This window comes from Triticum dicoccoides, chromosome 4A (assembly GCF_002162155.2).
Source record: "Triticum dicoccoides isolate Atlit2015 ecotype Zavitan chromosome 4A, WEW_v2.0, whole genome shotgun sequence".
Lineage (NCBI taxonomy): Eukaryota > Viridiplantae > Streptophyta > Magnoliopsida > Poales > Poaceae > Triticum > Triticum dicoccoides.
Genome location: NC_041386.1, coordinates 452,982,021 through 453,004,790, shown reverse-complemented (window position 1 = coordinate 453,004,790; position 22,770 = coordinate 452,982,021). Strand labels below are relative to the sequence as shown.

Genomic DNA, 22,770 nt, shown 5'->3' with positions numbered 1-22,770 from the left:
GGTACACCCGGCCACGTACCTACCGCATCACAGCCCACCCCTACGGTCAGCGCTGTCCACGGCCTCCAGTAGGCTACAAACACCAGAAACTACTTGCAACTCCTGGACGGAGAACTAGGGTGAATAAGAAGCCAAGAGGGTCCATTGGTTTCGGGCCCAATGCATGGTAGTAGCTGATTCTTAAATCACACATACAGATCTCAGTGCTTAAGGTCGGCTTCAATGAAACAACCCACCATGTACTCCTACATGGCCTCTCATCGATACCTTTACCAAATCGTGTTCACCACACCACTCTTATTACCGACATAATCATTTCACTCTAGCCCATCACCCAGATGAACCAGACCTGACACGACTCTAAGCATAGCAGGCATAGCAAGGTAGGAACAACACATACATATGGCTCAATCAACTCCTACACATGCTAGTGGGTTTCATCTAGTTACTGTGGCAATGACAGGTCATGCAGAGGAAATGGGTTCAACTACCGTAGCACACAGCAGTTTGAATTGCGTTGTCTTAATGCAGTAAAAGAGAGCAGGAGCGAGAACATGGGATTGTATCGATATGATCAAATGGTTGGTTGCTTGCCTGATGGTTCGATGCACGGATACGGTTCTTCGTTAGGGTAGTCACGGTACTCCTCGGGGACAGATCCTGTCGTAAAGGATAACGATACACAGGCATCACCAAACAATGTGCAACAATATGATGCATGCATGAAACATGGCAATATGAGTGTGTTGGGCTAATGCAACTAAAGCCAGAAGGGTTTGAACAAATTTGAGTCAAAGATTCAAATTTCAATTTCAAATATGGCCTTTTAAAGTGCTTTTCCTTGTTCTGATTAAAACATCCATTTAACTTGTTGGATCATGCATGAAAATAGTACAGATGGATAGATTGGATTTTTCTGATCATTTTTCATATATAATTTGTCCAATTTGGAGTTACAGAATAAAAGTTATGAATTTTTGAAGTTTAATTAATATTCTGGAATTTCCTGATTTAATTTAAATCCAGAAATATCATTTACTGCATCAGCCTGACGTCACAGTGACATCAGCAGGTCAACAGGGCTGGCTCGGGTCAAACCTGACGTGTGGGGTCCACACGTCAGTGACACAGGGGCTAATCCCGTGTTGACCCGGGCTGGTTAGCTTTGACTAAGCCCTGGGCCCACTTGTCAGCGTCAGTAGGTGGTGGTTTAGTGGCTAATTAACTAGGCCATGTCAGCTCGCCGGAGTTCTGGCTGGCGGCGACCATCAGTGCGGCGGCGATAGTGGTTTTGGTCGTTTCGGCCACCAAATGAACCGCGGAGGCCACCGGAGTGAAGCTGAGGACGACCCGCGGCTCTTGGCGGAGTCCGTTGGGGTCGGGGTGGCCGGAGTCGACGGCGGCGAGCTCGGCTGCGGCGGCCGGGGTTCGGTCGTGCACGGGAACGGTGTTGCAGGGTGTTAGGGGGGTGTTGGAGCGTGCTACGTGCTCCTAGTGAGATGTGGAGCACGATGGCGTGCTCGGTTGGGCGCTACGGCGATCGTGGCCACGACGGCGACATCGCCGGCGGCGTGAAGCTTTCGGCCGCGGTGGGGCTAGGGCCTAGGGGTCGGGAGAGAGCAGGGGAGAAGGGGGAAACGGTGGCGTAGCTCACCGCGGTTGCAGTGGGCGTCGAAGCGGGCTCGGGGACGCGTCGGAGACGACGAATTTGACGGCGACGGTGGTCGGAGTCCGAAGGGGGGAACGGCGACATGGCGGCGATGCAGGGCTTCCGGGGACCCGTGGAGCGGTGGGGAGGAAGAAGGAGTCGAGGCGGAGCTTCTGAGCTGGTCGGGGAAGCGAGGGGTGGTCGGAGACGGTGGCTAAGGCGAACGGCGGCGACGGTGAGCTTCGGCCGTGAGAGAGAGAGAGTGAGGGAGAGCCGGGGGAGAGTGAATGGGGTGTCGGCGAGGTCGGGGCGACGACCAGAAGACGATCCACGCGGCGCAACGGCGACCAGGGCGATGCAGAGAGGCTGGGTGGTGCGTGGCGAGCTCGGGTGCGCCATGCTCACCTCCCTGCCTGCTCTGGCGAGGGGAAGCAGCTGGCTGGCACGGGCCAGCACAGTGCTGGGCCGGCTGGGCTGGGCCGCACAGGTAAGTCTTCCCCTTTCTTTATTTTCTGTTTTTATTTAATATAACTGCGACTTTGTTGAATTAAATAAAATACCTAGGCAACTCCAAAAATCACCAAACTACTCCTGGTCCATAGTTGGATTATTTCCAACATGAAACATTTTAGTTTGGAGATATTTGAGCATTTAAATATTTTATATAATTTTAAATGCCCAAATTCAAATAGTTATGATTTAATTCAAAACCCTAGGATGGCCTAGGAAAATGTGCACCACTTTTGGCAGAGGTTCTGAACCAAGGCAAAAATGATGGGCATTTTAGAAGGGCATTTCAGGTTCATTGAAAAATTATTTTAGTAAACCCTAGTTGGTTTCAGAGGGGACTGGGGGTTCTGTCATCCCCATTTCAAGTTTCTGATGAATGAGTAAACATGATGCAACACTCTAATGCATAACTAGCTAGGGTGTGACAACGGCGGCGCTTCCGATTGTGGATGATATCGGCCTGCCGTCAAGGCGCTAGGGAGGCCTGGGCCATGGTGAAGACGCGGTACACAAAGGCTGACCCCAACCACATGGCCGAGGTCGGTCCTGTGGGGCTCGATGGGAAGGAGATCCCTGTAAGCTTAGTATACGGACAAGTAGAATTGGCCGCAAAGTATTCCCAGTAGGACTGTAAATTAGACAGCCTGTTAGATGGTATTGAAGAGGAATACAATCAGTCAGAATGACTATGTAATTTAATTGACATTTATAATGCCTTCTAGCCGGATTGTAGATCGTTTGTCATGGCCGACCTTTTCGCTTCAGCCTCGGGACCTGACGGTCCGGAGTGTGTCCGAATTCCCATGCGGTTATATAAGAACCGAGGAATGCATGGAGACCAGGCGTAGGGGTCATTAGTGCGTGAACAGACAAGTGCCCAACTAGTTATGTTGTATTACATGGTTAGTAAGAAACATCTTCCAGGGAGAATAGTTCCGTTAGGGGTTCCTTTCCCTGGGAGGCATGCCCTAAAGTGCATGGCCATTCTGCGAAGAAGACGCGGGAAAAAGCATCTGGGGGCGCATAAATAAATAAATGAAATGATCATCTTTTAGGTCACCGACCGAATATTCCCTTAAGAACGCTAGCTTTCGGCTTCACCCAGTCTGAGGTACACATCCGGCTGATCCGGCTGTAACAATCGCAGAGGTGCTCCCTTTATCGCCTAGCCGAATAATCGGGAACGTAGGGGTAAGCACAGGAGCCAGGCAACCCAGCTTGGCCAAAACTTAAGTCATATCGATGCATATAATGGTGAAATAAAAGGTACATGCGGAAGTGTAACACATGTGTTGGGCATGAAGCCCGTATAAATAAGCTTCTGTTAAAAGAAGCCCGCAGGTTTAATGAGTGCGAATAGCACGTCATTTGATGAGCCTTTAAAGGCTATAAGAGAAAGGAAGGGGAGAAGGAGAGAAATGTAAGACAGACAGTATATAAAAAATGGACAGAGGAAGGAGACGAACACAGAGTCCAATGCTAGGCATAGAATCTTCGGAGACGGGCTACGTTCCATGGGTTCGGCTCGAGTCGGTTATCCGATGCATCTCGCAGGCGGTACGCTCCACCAGTCAGGACTTGGTCAATTATGAAGGGACCTTCCCACTTGGGCTTGAGTTTGTCATTTTTCTTGTCCGGCAGGCGTAGAACTAATTCGCCAACATTGTAATTTTTGGCCCATACTTCTCTGCTTTGGTATCTTCGAGCCTGCTGTTGATAGAATGCGGAACGGGCTTTTGCCACGTCACGCTCCTCCTCCAATGCGTCCAAACTGTCCTGTCGATCGAGCTCGGCTTCTCTTTCTTCGTACATGCGCACTCGAGGTGAGTCATGAATTATGTCGCAAGGCAAAACTGCCTCTGCGCCGTATACCATAAAGAATGGTGTGTATCCGGTGGTGCGATTCGGCATGGTCCGTAGCCCCGAGAGTACGGAGTCGAGCTCCTCTACCCAGTGCGTGTTAGATTCCTTGAGGGACCGCACTAATCTAGGTTTGATGCCGCTCATGATAAGACCATTTGCATGTTCGACCTGGCCGTTAGTTTGTGGGTGATAGACGGAAGCATAATCGAGCTTGATGCCCATGTTTTTGCACCAGAGTTTTACCTCGTCGGCCGTAAAGTTCATGCCGTTATCAGTGATGATGCTGTGGGGGACGCTGTAACGGTGTACAACCCCGGATATAAAGTCTATCACCGGTCTGGATTCGCCCGTCTTAACAGGATTGGCTTCTATCCATTTGGTGAACTTATCCACCATGACCAGTAAGTATTTTTGCTTATGGGTTCCGCCTTTAAGGGGTCCAACCATGTCAAGCCCCCAGACCGCGAAGGGCCAAGTGATGGGGATGGTTTGGAGGGTGGTGGGTGGCATATGGCTTTGGTTTGCAAAGAGCTGGCAACCGACGCATCGTTGGACTAAGTCCTGGGCGTCTGCCCGGGCCGTCGGCCAATAAAAGCCTGTACGGAAGGCCTTGCTTACAAGGGACCGAGCTGCAGCGTGATGACCGCCGAGTCCGGCATGAATTTCAGCCAGGAGGTTCCGCCCTTCCTCTTCGGAGATGCACCTTTGACGGACTCCGGTAGTGCTTTTCTTATAAAGCTCTCCCTCGTGGACTTTGTAGGCTTTGGATCGCCGCACTATGCAGCGTGCCTCATTTTGGTCCTCGGGGAGTTCCTACCTAGTAAGGTAGGCAAGGAATGGTTCTGTCCACGGGGCGATGACGGCCATTATTACGTGGGCTGAAGGTGTTATTTCATTGGCAGAGCCTCCGATTGTGTCAGAATGTTCGGTGTCGAGTAGTGCGGTTGGGTCCGGGCTGTTATTGTTTGGAACCCCTTCCCATACTACGGATGGCTTGAACAGCCTTTCCAAGAAGATGTTGGGGGGGACTACATCACGTTTTGCACCGATGCGTGCCAGGACATCTGCCGCCTGATTATTTTCCCGGGCTATATGGTGAAATTCAAGCCCTTCGAATCGAGCTGACATTTTTAGGACGACATTGCAGTAAGCTGCCATTTTTGGATCCTTGGCATCAAAGTCTCCATTTATTTGGGATATTGCGAGGTTCGAGTCCCCGCGCACCTCTAGGCATTGAATGCCCATGGATATTGCCATCCGGAGACCATGTAAAAGGGCCTCATATTCGGCTACATTGTTGGAGTCTGTGTACATAATCTGGAGTACGTATTGAACTGTGTCTCCTGTGGGGGACGTCAAAATGATGCCAGCCCCTAGTCCGGCCAACATCTTGGAGCCGTCGAAATGCATGATCCAATTTGAATATGTGCCGTACTCTTTAGGGAGTTCGGCCTCCGTCCATTCTGCGACGAAGTCGGCCAAAACTTGTGACTTGATGGCTCGCCGTGGCTTATAAGTTATGTCGAACGGGAGGAGCTCAATGGCCCATTTTGCAATCCGGCCCGTTGCGTCACGGTTGTTTATAATATCGTTAAGTGGTACTTCCGAGGCTACTGTTATTGAACACTCTTGAAAGTAGTGTCGTAGCTTCCGGGATGCCATGAATACCACGTACGCAATCTTTTGACAATGCGGGTACCATGATTTGCACGTAGTGAGGACAGTGGACACATAATAGACCGGCTTTTGAAGGGGGGATTTGTGTCCGTCCGTTTCTCGTTCGACGACGAGCACTGCGCTTACAACCTGATGTGTTGCTACAATGTACAATAGCATGGTTCGCCAATGTTTGGTGCGGCCAGGACTGGGTTTGTTGCCAATATGGCTTTTATTTCGTCGAGTCCGACCGTGGCTGCATCCGTCCATTCGAAGTGTTCGGTGCACCGAAGGAGGCGGTAAAGGGGTAGGGCCTTTTCTCCCAAGCGGGAGATAAAGCGGCTTAGAGCCGCCACGCATCCGGTTAATTTTTGTATTTGTTTGAGGTCCTTTGGGATATCCAATTGTGACAGAGCTCGGATCTTGGCTGGATTTGCTTCAATTCCTCTACCGGATACAATGAAGCCCAAGAGCTTTCTGGCTGGAACGCCAAAAATGCATTTTTCCAGGTTGAGCTTGATGTCGTATGTTCGGAGGTTATCAAATGTGAGCCTCAAGTTGTCTACTAGAGATTCGACATGTCTTGTTTTGACGACCACATCATATACATATGTCTCCACTGTTTTGCCGATCTGGTTTGCCAGACATGTCTGAATCATGCGCTGATATGTTGCACCGGCATTTTTGAGCCCGAAGGGCATTGTGTTGAAGCAGAATGGGCCGTATGGTGTGATAAATGCCGTTGCGGCTTGGTCTGATTCTGCCATCTTGATTTGATGGTAGCCGGAATATGCGTCGAGGAAACACAACGAATCGTGTCCTGCAGTAGCGTCGATAATTTGATCGATGCGGGGGAGGGGGAAGGGGTCCTTTGGGCAAGCCTTGTTAAGGTCTTTAAAATCAACGCACAGGCGCCAGGATTTGTCCTTCTTTGGTACCATCACCAGGTTTGCTAGCCAGTCCGGATGTTTTATATCTTTGATGAATCCGGCCTCCAATAGCTTTGCTAGCTCCTCTCCCATGGCCTGCCTCTTAGGTTCGGAAAAACGCCAAAGAGCTTGTTTGACAGGTTTGAATCCTTTTAGGATATTTAAGCTGTGCTCGGCCAGCCTGCGTGGGATTCCTGGCATGTCTGAAGGGTGCCAGGCGAAAATGTCCCAGTTCTCTCGTAGAAACTCTCGCAGTGCGGCGTCTACATCAGGGTTTAACTGTGCCTCGATGGAAGCTGTTTTATTGGGGTCCGTTGGATGGACCTGGAATTTGACTATTTCGTCCGCCGGTTTAAAGGAGGTGGACTTGGATCTTTTGTCGAGTACCACATCGTCCCTATTCACCATGGAGTGGAGCGCAGTCAGTTCCTCAGCCGCTAGGGCTTCGGATAGTGCCTCGAGGGCCAGTGCGGCTGTCTTGTTTTTGATGCGGAGTGCTATGTCCGGATCACTAGCGAGAGTGATGATCCCGTTAGGCCCGGGAATCTTGAGCTTCATGTACTCGTAATGGGGTATTGCTTGGAAGATTGTAAACGCTTCCCGCCCTAGCATGGCGTGATAACCGCTGCTGAACGGAGCCACATGGAACATGACCTCTTCGGACCTGTAATTATCCGGCGTGCCGAACACCACATCTAGTGTGATTTTTCCTGTACAGTGCGCTTCCCGACTGGGGATTATTCCTCTAAAGGTTGTGCTGCTTCGCTCAATGTGGTTCCAGTCTATTTCCATTTTTTGAAGGGTTTCCTCATAAATGAGGTTCAATCCGCTGCCGCTGTCCATGAGTACCTTGGTAAGACGAAAGCCGTCCACTATTGGACTGAGGACCAATGCGGCTGGTGCTCGGGCTGTTCGGAATTTAGGTTCATCACTGGTGTTAAAGGTAATAACCGTGTCACTCCATGGGTTTATTGTTGCTACTTGGTAGATTTCGGCAAGGCTGCGGAGTGTCCTTTTTCGCATATTATTTGATGCAAAAGTCTCGAAGACTGTTAATACCGTATTGGTATCTCTGGGGTGGCTTTCTGTGGCCTCCGGAATTAGGAGATCTTCGCCAATTTTGGCCACCTGCCGGAGTATCCAACATGCTCTAAGGCTGTGAGTTGGCGTGGAGTCCTCTGTACTGTGAATTTTATAGGGTCCATTAAGCCATCCTTCCAGTACGGTTCCATGCTTTTTGGTGTTTGACCCGGGTGTCTGGCGATGATGCACCCTTTTATTTCGGACTGGGTTTGTATTCAGGGCCGGATCGTCCCAAAATTTTATTTCGGTTTTCCAGGCGCTTTCCATCGCGCAGTACTTTCGTACAATGGACGCCAAGTTAGCTAAGCGTGTAATATCACGGCAACTTATGGCGTTGAGGATTCCCTTGTCCGTGCAATTATTGCAGAAGATTGAGATTGCGTCTTCCTCGCGGCAGTCCCTTATCCTGTTCCTAACCAGGAGGAATCTGGCCCAGTAATGATGTACTGTTTCTTCGGGCTCTTGCCTGATTTGGGATAGATCGCTTATGTTCGGGTGGGTGGGTGGAATTAAATCCGAAGCCTCACCCAATCTGAGTCTTAGAGGCCGAGGAATTTCCGAACTCGAAAATTTGGATTCCTGGATGTTGTCTAATGAATCCAGCCCGTCGCCTGACTCTAAGTTCAGGTCTTGAGTGATATCCTCCCCTCCGCGGGTATCCGGCTTGGAGGGATCGGGAATCCGGACGTAGCTAGTCCTTAAGATAGATGAAGGGTCGCCGCACTGTCCCTCTACCACGGCAACATGATGGGTGACTTGGGGAGAGTTAATCTCTCTCAGATCGGGTTTAGGCCCAATCTGGTCGTAATACGTAGCGACTCCCAGGGCGGCGATGCGATCCAAGAGCTCGTTTATGGAGGAGAGCTCTATTGGATCTAACTGCTCGGCGAGTTCCGAGCTGACATGAAGATTGTTTTCGATGGCTCGAGAGGTCATCATCGGCACAGAAGCCGAACAGGCGGTCATAAGAAAACCACCTAGCCAGAGGGTTTGGCCGACAGCCAAAGCTCCCTTAGCAATGGTGCCGTCTTTAAAGACGGGGTGAGGCATCCTTCCTGATGGCGATGACATAGAGGAACTCTCAATGAAAGCACCAATGTCGGTGTCAAAACCGGTGGATCTCGGGTAGGGGGTCCCGAACTGTGCGTCTAGGCCGGATGGTAACAGGAGGCAAGGGACACGAAGTTTTACCCAGGTTCGGGCCCTCTTGACGGAGGTAAAACCCTACGTCCTGCTTGATTAATATTGATGATATGGGTAGTACAAGAGTAGATCTACCACGAGATCGAAGAGGCTAAACCCTAGAAGCTAGCCTATGGTATGATTGTTGTGTCCTACGGACTAAAACCCTCCGGTTTATATAGACACCGGAGAGGGTTAGGGTTACATAGAGTCGGTTACAATGGTAGGAGATCTACATATCCGTATCGCCAAGCTTGCCTTCCACGCCAAGGAAAGCCCCTTCCGGACACGGGACGAAGTCTTTAATCTTGTATCTTCATAGTCCAGGAGTCCGGCTGAAGGTATAGTCCGGCTACCCGAACACCCCCTAATCCAGGACTCCCTCGGTGACCTTCTTTTCTCAAGCCTAAGCCTAGCCCAAAATTAAGACCGGAGCCCGACCCAAATGTTGTTTTTCGGTGCTCACATGTGTAAGCCAGGCCTAAACCCCGAAAGCGAGGCCTGAAACACTAAAAGGATAAGCCTGAGTCTGGCCCGAACTACCTTCCGGGCTACAAAATGAGGCCCGACCCAGACCTGCCTAGGTATTTCGGGTCAAGTCGTCGTGCCGGGCTGCCCATGCCCGAGACTGCTCTTAAGTACACAATGTTGCATGGGAAAATAGACAAAATGGGGCATAAAACATTTTATGTACCTTGGTGAACTATCTGATGTACATAAAGCAGGTACAGAAGTCACAGCCAAACCTATGAAAAAACATATGCTAAGTTTTTGAAACAAACAAGCAAGTGTCGATGGCTCCCCTATGCAACAAGAAAAGTTTTTGACCCAAAAAGTGATCAAGCGAATGAAATCTATAAAAGAGAAAGCTTACCAAGTTTTTTTCAAATAAACATCAAGTTTATTAAATAGAAATAACTATTACATCGTAAATAAGAACAGATACAATATCATCCATAGGCTCGTCAAACCAATCCCTGGTCATAGAAAATTTCGCTAGCCTAGTAGGTTCATGAGTAACCTTATTTGTTTACCTAGTATAATGTTCAAACCTAGTAAGAGGAAAATCACATGCCGTAAAATAGCAATAATCAAACACTGCCGCCACTGCTCCTACCAATTGTCCTCCATTCTTCTTTGTCTTTGTTACTTCCATATTTTCAGAGTTAAGCAACCCGCCTTCTGTACAAGGACTAAGCCAAACCTTAGAGCCAACGGTTCAGCTATTATTACATGAACACGCCAATCAATCCTCAATTTCCGCCAACAATGAACCTTCCTTTGTCATCTCCGAGGACAGCCCCCGCCGTGCCCCTAAGCAAATCATGATCAAAAGAAGCATCAACATTCAGCTTAACAAAACCCATAGGTGGTTTCCTCCATCCCCCCTATTTTACTAGTTGTCTTAGGGGAGTGGTACTAACATAGTTTGTCATTATAGTAGGATCCCCCATCGAAGTTTGGTGTGCATCTTGAGACTTCCCTTCATGAACCAGTTTACGTCTATCCCACCATAAATACCAAGTTGTTATAGCAATCAATTCACGTGCAATCTGGAGCAATACAGATAATTCTTGATTTGGCATAAGGATTAAGAATTCAAATACCACCTCTCTCGCACGATCGACATCACAAGCTTTGTTGAACACCTCATACAATCCTAACTTGTCCCAAACCTCTTCTCCTTCGGGGACAGAAACAAGATGTGTTTTGTATCTTATGGCTCATTCGAGCATGATGCACAGATGGACGAAACTTTCATGTGCCCATTAGCAAGCGTAACACGACATGGGAGGGTTCCATGCATTGTTCGCCAAATTAATTTCTTTACCTTTGCCGGCAATATAATTTCCGGATCTTACCCCAAATAGGATTAACATTGGTTCTACCCATACCATTGGTCCCATGTTGTTGGTTCCATTTGTCTAAATAAGCCGATCGAACAATAAACAAAACATTTTTTCTGTATAACTCCAGACAATCAAATCCGACATATTATGCATCGGGAGGAGAATCATCAGTACCCTTTGAGCGTCAATTCGCCACAATGTTTGTCTCAGTCTTCATCCCAAGAATTTGTGCTTGGATCAATAAGATCAAAAACCTTTTGACAGAAGATTCCCACTTCTAGGAGTAATGATTTTCCTATCCGCACAATTCAGGATCCATGCATCTCTCCAAATATCAATATTTTGTTCATTTCCAACTCTCCAGATATAACCATTTATTAGAGAGTTAACACCCGCCATAATTCTTTGCCAAGTAAAAGAGGAACCCTTCTTTAGACTTGCATTCATTAAATCACCCTCCACGAAATGTTTAGCTCTCAAGATAGTAGCACATAAAGATTCAGGACTATCAAGCAGACGGCACGCTTGCTTGGCTAACAAAGCTAGCTTGACAATGTATATCTCTGAAGCCCAAGCCTCCTTGGTCGTTTGGGACACACATCTTCCACCATGCCATCCAATGAATCATCTTTAGATTGTCCTCGTCACCCCACCAAAATTGCGACATTGCATCAATGATTCCTTTGAATTCTTTTAGGAATTTTAAAGACATACATGGCATAAGTTGGGATAGCTTGTACAACAGATTTGAGCAAAATTTCCTTTCCTCTTGTAGAAAACATTTTTTCTTTACATCCACTATTTTTTATAACAATTCGATCAATCAAGAATTGGAAATAATCTCTTTCGTCCATACCCACATTTGTAGGCAAAACCAAATAATTGTCATTGAGGCCTTCGGTCATAATACTCAGAATTATACAAATTTGCGCCTTGTCTCCCACTTTTGTATTGGGACTAAAAAATATACTAGACTTTTGAATGCTCACCATTTGCCCCGAGGCGGCACAATAAGAATCCAAAATGATTTCAATGCCTTCGCTTCCATAGCATTTACTTCCATAAGGATCAAAGAATCATCGACGAAAAGAAGGTTTGAAACTAATGGAGCATATCTGCTAACCTTTATTCCAGAAATATTACCATTCGCATCCACATTAGCTAAGAGAGCAGTCAGCTCCTCCGTACATAACAAGAATAAGTATGGAGAGAGAGGATCTCCCTGCCTCAAACCTCTAGTAGGTTTAAAACTCTTAGTATCTTCGATATTAAAACGAACATGGTACTTGATGCGGCTTGAAGCTACGTCGGTATTTCCCCAAAGAGGAAGGGATGATGCAGCACAGCGACGGTAGGTATTTCCCCCAGTGATGAAACCAAGGTTATCAAACTTGTAGGAGAACCAAGCAACAATACGTAACCGGCACCTACACACAAATAACAAATACTCGCAACCTGACGTATTAAAGGGGTTGTCAATCCCTTTCGGATAACGGCACCAGAAATTGGCAAACGGACGTGAATAAATTGTAGTAGATTGATAGATCGAACGCCAAAAAAATAAATAAGAATAAATCGCAACAAGGTATATTTGGTATTTTTGGTTTAATAGATCTGATAATAAAAGCAAAGGAAAATAGATCGCAAAGGCAAATAATATGAGAAAGGGACCCGGGGGCCGTAGGTTCCACTAGTGGCTTCTCTCGACAAAAATAGCAAACGGTGGGTAAACAAATTACTGTTGGGCAATTGATAGAACTTCAAATAATCATGACGATATCCAAGCAATGATCATTATATAGGCATCACATCCAAGATTAGTAGACCGACTCCTGCCTGCATCTACTACTATTACTCCACACATCGACCGCTATCCAGCATGCACCTAGTGTATTAAGTTCATGGAGAAACGGAGTAATGCAATAAGAACGATGACATGATGTAGACAACATCTATTTATGTAGAAATAGACCCCATCATTTTATCCTTAGTGGCAACGATACATACATGCCGGTTCCCCTTCTGTCATTGGGATCAAGCACCGTAAGATTGAACCCACTACAAAGCACCTCTTCCCATTGCAAGATAAATAGATCAAGTTGGCCAAACAAAACCCAAATATCGGAGAAGAAATACAAGGCTATAAGCAATCATGCATATGAGATGTCAAAGAAACTCAAATAACTTGCATGGATAAAAAGAGATAGATCTGATCATAGACTCAAAGTTCATCGGATCCTAACAAACACACCGCAAAAGAATTACATCATATGGATCTACAAGAGACCATTGTATTGAGAATCAAACGAGAGAGAGGAAGCCATCTAGCTACTAACTACGGACCCAAAGGTCTACAAAGAACTACTCACGCATCATCGGAGAGGCACCAATGGAAGTTGTGAACCCCTCCATGATGGTGTCTAGATTGGATCTGGTGGTTCTGGATTCTGTGGCGGGTGGAATTGATTTTCCTCGACTCCCCTAGGGTTTCTGGAGTATTGGGGTATTTATAGAGTAAAGAGGCGGTCTGGGGGCACCCAAGGTGGGCACAACCCACCAGGGCACGCCTGGGTCTCCAGGCGCGCCCTGGTGGGTTGTGCTCCCCTCGAAGCAGCCCCCGGGTGCTTCTTTGGCCCATTGGTTATCTTCTAGTCCAAAAATCCACAAAATATTTCGCTGCGTTTGGACTCTGTTTGGTATTGATTATCTGCGATGTAAAAAACATGCAAAAAAAACAATAACTGGCACTTGGCACTATGTCAATAGGTTAGTACCAAAAAAACAATATAAAATGATTATAAAACATCCAAGATTGATAATATAACAGCATGGAACAATAAAAAATTAGAGATGTGTCAACATCCCCAAGCTTAATTCTTGCTCGTCCTCGAGTAGGTAAATGATAAAAACAGAATTTTTGATGTGGAATGCTGCCTAACATGTCATCTCGTATTGTTTTCTTTATAGCATGGACATTTGGACTTTTATATTGTTCAAAGCAATAGTCTAGTTTTGACATGATAACTTAAATACTCAAGCATATCAACAAGCAACCATGTCTTTCAAAATATCAACGCTAAAATAAGCTATCCCTAGCCCATCATGCTCAATCATTGATCCATTCATGAAACACACTTGCATATTAACTACACCCAATGCTCAAGTATGGTCACAGTGCCTCCTAGTTGGTGCCTTTATAAGAGAAGATGGAGACTCAAATTCAAAAATAAAAATTGCATAAAGTAAAAGAAAGGCCCTTCGTAGAGGGAATTAGGGATTTGTAGAGGTGCCAAAGCTCAAAGCGAAAATTTAGAGATAAAAACATTTTGAGAGGCATACTTTTCCCACCAACGAAAATGACTTAGAGTTCCCAACACTTCCCATGCTAGATATATCATAGGCGGTTCCCAAATAGAAATTAAATTGTATTCCTTTTTCCACCATACTTTCACTTCCCATGGCTAACCGTATCCACGGGTGCCTTCCACACCAACACTTTCCAAGGGATTTATTATTTGAAACATAAAGTAAATTCAATTTTCATTTCGATTGGGCATCCCTAATACCTTACCTTACTCTCGTGCAATGACAAGTGAATAAACACTCATCGTGAGAATAACACATCTAGCATGGAAAATATTAGCCACCCCTCACCGCCTCGCGAGTGGTACGAGCACACAAAAGAGAAATTTATTTTGAATATTAGAGATGGCACACATACAAATTTTCTTAGAACGACAAAATAATACCACATATAGGTAGATATAGTGGACTCATGTGGCAAAACTGGTTTAAAGGATTTTGGATGCACAAGTAGTGATCATACTTAGTGCAAAATGAAGGCTAGCAAAAGATTGAGAAGCGACCAACCAAGAAACGAATAATCTCATAAGCGAGCATTAAGCATAATTAACACCGAATAATGCACCACAAGTAGGATGTAATTTGATTGCATGACTATTGACTTTCGTGCTTGCATAGGGAATCACAAACCTTAACACCAATATTGTTACTAAAGCACAATTACTCATCAACATGACTCACATATCACATCATCATATCTCAAAACTATTATAAGGAATCAAGTTTATTTTTTCCAATGATCTTCATGAAAGTTTTTATTATATCCTTCATGGATATCTATCACTTTGGAACTAATTTACATGTGTTGCTTTTGATAAGCTCAAACAAATATAAGTGAAGATCATGAGCATAATATTTCTTTCTCTCAAATTAATTTAAGTGAAGCAAGAGATAATTTCTTGAAAATTTTACTAACTATAAAATAAATCTAAGTGAAGCAAGAGAGCATTTCTTCAAAAATACTAAAGCACACCATGCTCAAAAAGATATAAGTGAAGCACTAGAGCAAATCTATAGCTCATAAAAATTAAAGTGAAGCATAGAGAGCAATTCTAACAAGTCATGGCATAATTTTGGCTCTCTCAAATAGGTGTGTCCAGCAAGGGATCAAGACTTAAAACACAAAATAAAACAAGCAAGACTCATATCATACAAGACGCTCCAAGCAAAACACATAGTATGTGACGAATAAAAATATAGTTTCGAGTAAAATACCGATGGTCGTTAGAAGAAAGAGGGGATGCCACTCGGGGCATCCCCAAGCTTAGTTGCTTGGTCTCTTTGGATAATAGCTTGGATGTCGGGGCATACCCAATCTTAGGCTCTTCTTACTCCTTATTCCTTCATCCATCATAAGATAACTTGGAAACTTCAATCACACAAAACTCAACAAAACTTTCGTGATATCCGTTAGTATAAGAAAGCAATTCACTACTATAAATGTTGTAGCAAACCAATTCATATTTTGTTCTTGCATTATATCTACCATATTCCAACTTTTCTATGTCAAAAACTCATCAAAGAAAACCATAGAATCATCAAAATAAGCACACAACGCAAAGAAAACAGAATATGTCAAAAACAGGACAATCTATAGCAATCTGGATATTTCGAATACTTCTGTAACTCCAAAAACTCTTAAAAATTAGGACGACCTGGACGATTTGTATATTAATCTTCTGCAAAAAGAATTGGTATTTCACTCTCTGGTTAGAAATGATAATTGTTTTCGTGAGCGCAAAAGGTTCTGGTTTTCAGCAAGATCAAACAACTATCACCCAAGAAGATCCTAAAGGCTTTACTTGGCACAAACACTAATTAAAACACAAAAAACACAATCATAACAGTAGCATAATTGTGCTAACACTGAAGAATAAAAAGTAAAAAACAAAAATAAATTTTATTCATTAGGTTGCCTCTCAACAAGCGCTATAGTTTTACGCCCTTAGCTAGGCATAAAGCAAGGATCTAAGTTTTGTCATCCTTCTTCTTAATTACCTTAGAGGTGTTTCCATCATGGGGTTTTGTAAAAACGACATAAAACATATTGTCCACAGAAACTTTAGCACTATTAAGTTTCTCATTATCATAACCGCGTTGATTTCCGGCAACAATCCAAGAGTAATGTTGATTAACATTATTAAAAACTTGTTGAATTACATCTAGAATGGGGACTTCCTTTTTAAGATTCTCATCAAAGATTTTATTATCCCCAAGCAAATGTCTTAACGCATAATTACTATTGTAAAGAATTTCATCTATTACGGGCTTTTGATGATTCATTCCATAAAAATCAAAGATTTCCCTACCTTCCCGTATGATATAGTCAAACTCATTCATAAGAATGAGAGTGGCCAACTTTTTAGCCTTAGGATTTTTATAACGGGGAGATCAAAAAACAATCTTTACAAAGTAGGATGGGTACGGATAAATTTACTTTCAAGTTTCAGAACTAGTGCTGAAATAGCTTCCACATAAGATCTAGTACTTCTAAGTATAGGAGCATCATCAAGACATAGATTTCCCACATAATTCAAAAATTCTTGGATACGTTCCTTTCCCAAAACATTCCCTTGCCCCAAGATAAAAGTTTTAGCATCTAGATTGCCTGAACGTCCAATCTTAGGAGTTAGGCCATCATCTGTTGGTGCCATATTGAAATCACTCATGATCGCCAGAAAAAGATAGATCTGACGAGAAAACGACGAACGAAAAGGAGGGCGAATAAAACATCAATTTTTTGTGAAGTGGGCGAGGGGAAAACGAGAGGCAAATAGAAAATAATATAAATTGCGAGGAGATGAGATTTGTGATTAGGAACCTGGTATATGTTGAAAATGTCTCCCCGGTAACGGCGCCAGAAATTCCTTTCGATGCGACTTGAAGCTACGTTGGTATTTTCCCCAAAGAGGAAGGGATGATGCAGCACAACGACGGTAGGTATTTCCCTTAGTGATGAAACAAAGGTTATCGAACTAGTAGAAGAACCAAGCAACAATACGTAAACGACACATGCACACAAATAACAAATACTCGCAACCCGACATATTAAAGGGGTTGTCAATCCCTTTCGGGTAACGGTGCCAGAAATTGGCAAACAGACGTGAATAAATTTTAGTAGATTGATAGATCAAATGCCAAATAAAATAAATAAGAATAATTTGCAGCAAGGTATTTTTGGTTTAATAGATCTGAAAATAAAAGCAAAGGAAAATAGATCGCAAAGACAAATAATATGAGAAAGAGACCCGAGGGCCGTAGGTTTCACTAGTGGCTTCTCTCGAGAAAAATAGCAAACGGTGGGTAAACGAATTACTGTTGGGCAATTGATAGAACTTCAAATAATCATGACGATATTCAAGCAATGATCATTATATAGGCATCACGTCCAAGATTAGTAGACCGACTCCTGCCTGCATCTACTACTATTACTCCACACATCGACCGCTATCTAGCATGCATGTAGTGTATTAAGTTCATGGAGAAACAGGGTAATGCAATAATAACGATGACATGATGTAGACAGGATCTATTTATGTAGAAATAGACCCCATCGTTTTATCCTTAGTAGCAACGATACATACGTGTCGGTTCCCCTTCTGTCACTGGGATCAAGCATCGTAAGATCGAACCTACTACAAAGCACCTCTTCCCATTGCAAGATAAATAGATCAAGTCGGCCAAACAAAACCCAAATATCGGAGAAGAAATATGAGGCTATAAGCAATCGTGCATATAAGAGATTAAAAAAACTCAAATAACTTTCATGGATAAAAAGAGATAGATTTGATCATAAACTCAAAGTTCATCGGATCCCAACAAACACACCGCAAAAGAATTACATCATATGGATCTCTAAGAGACCATTGTATTGAGAATCAAACGAGAGACAGGAAGTCATCTAGCTACTAACTACAGACTCAAAGGTCTACAAAGAACTACTGACGCATCATCGGAGAGGCACCAATGGAAGTGGTGAACCCCTCCGTGATGGTGTCTAGATTCGATATGGTGGTTCTGGACTCTATGGTGGCTGGAATTTATTTTTGTCGACTCCCCTAGGGTTTCTAGAATATTGGGGTATTTGTAGAGTAAATAGGCGGTCCGGGGGGCACCCGAGGTGGGCACAACCCACAAGGGAGCGCCCTGGTGGGTTGTGCTCCCCTCGGAGCAGCCCCCAGGCACTTCTTCGGCCCATTGGTTGTCTTCTGGTCCAAAAAATCCATAAAAAGTTTTGTTGTGCTTGGACTCCGTTTGGTATTGATTATATGCGATGTAAAAAACCTGCAAACACAGCAACTGGCACTTGGCACTATGTCAATAGGTTAGTACCATAAATGATATAAAATGACTATAAAATGATTATAAAACATCCAAGATTGATAATATAACAGCATGGAACAATCAGAAATTATAGACACGTTGGAGACGTATCAGTACTCCACTGAGGATACACATTGCATAGTTAAGTTCATCTAGTTCTCTTGAAATCAAAGTTTTAGCATAATTTCCTTCAGAAAAGACCACTCTACTCTGTCATATGCTTTGTGCATGCCCAGTTTGATGGCACACAGACCCTCTTTACCATTTCTTTTTTCTTTATTGTATGGAAACACTCGTATGCCACTAAAATATTATATGTAATCATTCTTCCCGGTACAAATGCACTCTGAGTCGTGATGGTAATATCTGATAGGATTATCTTCAAACGAGCCGCAATCATTTTTGAATCTTATACACTACATTGCACAGACTGATTGGTCTAAACTCAGTTACCTTTTCTAGAGAATTAACCATTGGGATCATTACAATTGTAGTATCATTCCATCCATCGGGTATAGTACAAGTATTCACCGCCTGGAGTTCCTCTTCGGTCAGGTCATCCCCCAACATAGACCAAAATATCTTTAAAAAATAGTGTCTAGGCCATCCGGAAATGACACTTTTAAATCTCCAATATCAAATAGGGCCTTCCGAACCTCCTCTTCCGTATAAGGGGTGATAAGAGCATTATTCGTTTCATCTATGACTTTTCTTCTAACAAGAGATAGAACATCCGTGTTTGGTTGAGCAACTTCTGAGGTGAAAAGGTTAGAAAAATACTTCATAATGTGGTTCTTCATCTCTGTATCTTGCACCAAAACACCATTGTCATCAAGTATTTGTTTAAATCTGATTTCTTTTCTTTCTTGCCATTGTTGCATTATGGAAAAAAGAAGTATTGCGATCATCATGTAACCATCAGAACTCCTCTTGCCCCAACAGATTTTCAATAAGGACAAGAATCTTCTTTTGTCGCACTTGAGAATCCGGCATTCATAGGAACCCGTGCAGCTTTTCTAATTTTTTAGATTACTAATTCTTCTTTTCGGTACTTTGAGTAAATTACAGTCCCAAATATGCAAATCCACGTTCACTGCCCATGTACGCTCAGCGAGAGAAAAAAACACAAAGGATGCAAGATCAACTTTGAATTCGCCACACTCTTATGCATCAGTTTTGAAGTTTGTAATCTACTCTCTCTGTTCCATGCGTGGGAAGCGTTGAACCCTTTGTCTCGGGCCGCATGGAAGTCAAATATTTTAGAAGGAGAAAGTAGGACACAATACGTAAACGACACATGCACACAAATAACAAATGGAAGTCAAATATTTTAGAACGGAGAAAGTAGGACACACATATGAGATTGCGTGGGAAGCGTTGAACCCTCGGGCCGCATCTATATTTATAGGAAGTTTGCCGTGGCTTACAAGATTGGAATATCGCTAGGATTCTTCCAGATTACAACGAGAGAGAGATTACAACTTATGGGAGAAGAAAGGATAGCGGTAGAGATAGAAACAGATTAAACAGACAACTATTCCTTCTATCCTACGTATTCTAACATCCTCCCTCAATCCAAACCTAGGGCACCTTGTCTAGGTTTAGATTGTACTTGAACTCATTCAGTCTCCTCGTAGTCAGTGGTTTAGTGAAGCCATCAGCAAGTTGATCTCCTGTGGGAATAAACTTGATGTCAAGTAGCTTACGTGCTACTCTTTCTCTCACAAAGTGAAAATCAACCTCTATGTGTTTTGTTCGTGCATGAAAAACAGGATTTGCTGACAAATATGTTGCACCAATGTTGTCACACCATAATCTTGCAGCTTGTGGAGCCTTGATCCCTAGTTCATATAAAAGAGTCTGGATCCACATAATTTCAGCAGTTGCATTAGCAAGAGCCTTATATTCTGCTTCAGTACTAGATCGTGACACAGTAGTGTAGGACCTAGAAGTAGATGTGTCTAGAGGGGGGTGATTAGACACATAATGCTCAAGTTGCAATTTTTAAGCTTTTTCGGTTTAAGTGGAGTTTAGGCACAATTTCAACACACACAATACATATCAAGCAAGCCTGCAAAGAGTATATGAGCAGCGGAATGTAAAGCATGCAACTTGCAAGAATGTATAGGGAAGGGTTTGGAGAGATCAAACGCAATTGGAGACACGGATGTTTTTCCCGTGGTTCGGATAGGTGGTGCTATCCTACATCCACGTTGATGGAGACTTCAACCCACAAAGGGTAACGGTTGCGTGAGTCCACACAGGGCTCCACCTAAGGGCAACGGTTGCGCGAGTCCACACAGGGCTCCACCCACGAAGGGTCCACGAAGAAGCAACCACCCACAAAGGGTCCACGAAGAAGCAACCTTGTCTATCCCACCATGGCCATCGCCCACGAAGGACTTGCCTCACTAGCGGTAGATCTTCACGAAGTAGGCGATCTCCTTGCCCTTACAAACTCCTTGGTTCAACTCCACAATCTTGTCGGAGGCTCCCAAGTGACACCTAGCCAATCTAGGAGACACCACTCTCCAAGAAGTAACAAATGGTGTGTAGGTAATGAACTCCTTGCTGTTGTGCTTCAAATGATAGTCTCCACAACACTCAACTCTCTCTCATAGGATTTGGATTTGGTGGAAAGAAGATTTTGAGTGGAAAGCAACTTGGGAAGGCTAGAGATCAAGATTCATATGGTAGGAATGGAATGTCTTGGTCTCAACACATGAGTAGGTGGTTCTCTCTCAGAACATATGAGTTGGAATGGTGTGTGTGTTCTGATGGCTCTCTCATTGAATGAGAAAGAGGTGGAGGGGTATATATAGCCTCCACACAAAATCCAACCGTTACATACAATTTACCAATCTCGGTGGGACCGAATCAGAAAACTCGGTCTGACCGAAATAGTAAACCTAGTGACCGTTAGGAATTTCGGTGGGACTGACATGCAACTCGGTAGGACCGATTCGGTTAGGGTTTGGGCATAACGTAATCTCGGTGAGACCGATTACACAAACTCGGTGGGACCGAATTTGGTAATTAGCTAACCAGAGAGTTGGTCAGGCAAACTCGGTGGGGCCGATTTGCTTTTTCGGTGAGACCGAGTGGAACTCGGTGAGACCGAAAAGTTACAAAGGGGAAACACTGAGTTTACATTGCAATCTCGGTGGGACCGATTGCATATCTCGGTGGGACCGAGAATATTGCAATAGGTAACAGAGAGTTTGCAATCCCATCTCGGTGAGACCGAGATCCTTATAGGTAGAACCGAATTGCTAGGGTTTGGCAGTGGTCAATGACAAGTGAAACTCGGTGGCGCCGGATAGGAAGAATCGGTAGGACCGAGTTTGGCTTAGGGTTTAGGTCATATGTGGAAGTGGGAAAATAGCTGAGGATTTTGGAGCATATCATTAAGCACATGAAGCAAGAGGCTCATTAAGCAACACCTCATCCCTCCTTGATAGTATTGGCTTTTCCTATGGACTCAATGTGATCTTGGATCACTAAAATGTAAAATGAAGAGTCTTGAGCTTGAGGCTTTAGCCAATCCTTTGTCCTTAGCATCTTGAAGGAATTCCCACAACCTTTAGTCCATGCCACTCCATTGTTGAATTTATCTGAAACATGCTAGATAGAAACATTAGTCCAACAAGAGATATGTTGTCATCAATTATCAAAACCACCTAGGGAGCACTTGTGCTTTCAATCTCCCCCTTTTTGGTAATTGATGGCAACATACATCAAAGCTTTAGATAAAGATATAAAGAACAGCAAGTAAAGCTTTGGAAGGACATGTAACGAGCATAGGCTCCCTGTGACACCCGGGTATTTAAGCTACAGTGAACCTCTGCTAATGATGCCACGTCACCTCGTTTACTGTTGGTAAACTCGTGTTAGTTCAAAATGATTCAAATTCAAATTTAAAATATAGGCAAACAACAAAAGTTTTCAAATAATAAAACTAAAATGTTCTGGTGGTGCCAAATAATGCGTAGGTAATTATGGTGGAGAAACCACACTTGTATAAAATATGTAAATACTCAAAATGAATATAATAGTAGCAAAACAATTAGTTAAATGATTATAAAATAATAAACAATTACAAATGGTTTTATATTAGGTGCCAAGTTAATTGCGGTAGTGGCATAAGTATTAAAAATATTTTAGGTGCAACTTGGGTTTTTCATAAACACCGAAATTTAATAAAACAGAAAAGAGAAAAGAAATAAAATAGAAAAACAAACTAACAAAAAAAAAGAAAAAGAAACCCCCCAAACCCCCGGGCCAACCGACCCAGCTAGCCAACCGGCCGGCCCAGTCGGCCAGCCCACCCCAGGCCGGCCCACTCGCCCCCTGCATAACCCCC

At 44.0% G+C, this 22,770-nt stretch overlaps 1 pseudogene; it reads right to left on the bottom strand.

Annotated features, from left to right (window-relative positions):
* Positions 1 to 10,124: 10,124 nt before the first annotated feature.
* Positions 10,125 to 22,770, bottom strand: part of LOC119283546 — an 18,112-nt pseudogene continuing 5,466 nt past the window's right edge.